Here is a 1932-nt window from a genome sequence, read left to right as displayed (position 1 = left end):
CTTTTTTAACCTGATCAGATGAATGTGATGATTTAATGTTATGAACGAATATTTCAGATGATATGTATTCACGGCAGAATACCAACTCAAGTGCACCCGGATCTAGCAGCAGTTCGGCTAAGATTCCAGATTACACTGGGTACTTCGCGTATAGTAATTACGCGGACATCACTTATCCTCAGCGTTCGTATCAAGGAGGAAAAAGCAATCAAGGTGAGTATGCCACCATTCTAAACCCGGTGAGCAAGGATAGAATTCGTGAGATGCTACCCAGAACTGTCAACAGAATTGTCAGAACTTTTAAAAAATATTTATTTCATTCAATATATGAAAAATTGCAGAAAAAAAAATTTTTTTGGAATCCCGGCGATTTTATGAGTTCTGAGTAGCACCTCACGAATTCTATGACTATGCTAAGACCGATATATAAAGTTCTCGCGATTTTTGATTAAATGAAAAACCAAAAAATTTTTTATTGTCTTTTCCATAAGTTCTATACTTATCACGATAATTTCCCCTTGGATGACAACCGGGTTTTTGTCTTCGATAATATATTCTGATCTGCATTCTATTAGAAGTTCCTCATAGTGATCCATTTTGTGATAGTCATCACTTTCCGTAATGCATTGAATTTGTATTTGTGCTCCTGTGAATATTCATTGATTTTGCATTGTTTACGCCATGTTTTCGAAACTTTCTCGGAGTAATTTTGTTGATTAAATTTGATGCCATCTTGCTGCTTTTCAATTTCTAAACCTTAACAAGACCTTTGTTTTTTGTTAAACATTATTTCTAAAACGTGTTTTAGTCTCAACGCAGTATTCTCCTCCTCCCCCATCATAAATATAAATAGAAATATTTTCGCTACAAATAATTATTAAAATATTTTTTAATATTTTTAATAATTATTAAAATATTAAAATATTTATTAAATAATTTTTTAAATGTATAATATTCTTTAAAATCCGTACCTCTTGTCAGAGGATGGTGACCCTTTTACATATATCTACGGTGTGCGCCTTTTTATGATTATCCGCAGACATATGGGACCTACAATTTAACGTTAGTTTCAAACGGCCTAGATTAGAGAGGTTTTTTTTGACAAGATACTCTCGGTGGTTTGCCATTGCCCTCCTCTCTAAATTGAAGTTATATTTTTTTAGAAGTCTCGAATATCTTTTAACATAGCGTGTGACGAATCGAGAATGTCGAATCCAGAGAGGGACGATTGTTTCGATCTACCCATTGGATTACGCAGTCGCAAATCTCGGTCGTTTTTAACCAATGTCCATCGATTGCGCGTTCCAGTGTTTGTCGTGAGATCATTCTCCAAATACATGTTTTGCGTAATTTACTCGTCTGTGATAGATGTTCCATTCAACATCTAAAGCATCGAAAGAAGCGTCGAGGCATTGCTCCGACAAATTAAGATAGAAGTGATCTCACTTTACGGTTTTCATATAGAGATTGCGTTCGGGTCCCCTTTGTTGACAATCGCATTTCTGACATTTTAAGAATGTGTCATGCGTGATGAGACGAGAATGCTGAATTTAGCAATGAACGATCGTCTTGGTCTAACCACTGAATTATGCGGTTGCGTGTCTTGATGATTCTTAACCGGCATCTATCGCTTTGCGAGTGTTTGTCGTGAGACGTCATTCTCCAAACACGTGTTTCGCGCAATGTGTAGTAAGTGTAATATAAGTCAATACTGCGAGTGACGGATCGCGAGTGCCGAATCTAGCGATGGACGATCGCTCGATCTTCCCATTGGATTACGCGTACGTGTCTACCGCGATTTTTTGTATTCGCAGTCCACTGCTCCGCGCGTATCAGTGTTTGTCGTGAGACGCCGTTCTCCAAACACATGTTCCGCGCAATCTGTGATAAGGGTGGTATCTACCAATATCGCGAGTGTCGAATTTAGCGGTG

General features: G+C 37.6%; 1 pseudogene; it reads left to right on the top strand.

The window, feature by feature from the left end:
• Window positions 1-622, top strand: part of LOC115236912 — a 6225-nt pseudogene extending 5603 nt beyond the window's left edge.
• The last annotated feature ends 1310 nt before the right edge of the window (window positions 623-1932 follow it).

This window comes from Formica exsecta, unplaced genomic scaffold (genome assembly GCF_003651465.1).
Source record: "Formica exsecta isolate Colony F162 unplaced genomic scaffold, ASM365146v1 scaffold262, whole genome shotgun sequence".
In the NCBI taxonomy this organism is placed as follows: Eukaryota; Metazoa; Arthropoda; class Insecta; order Hymenoptera; family Formicidae; genus Formica; species Formica exsecta.
This window is presented reverse-complemented; position numbering and strand designations above follow the sequence as displayed.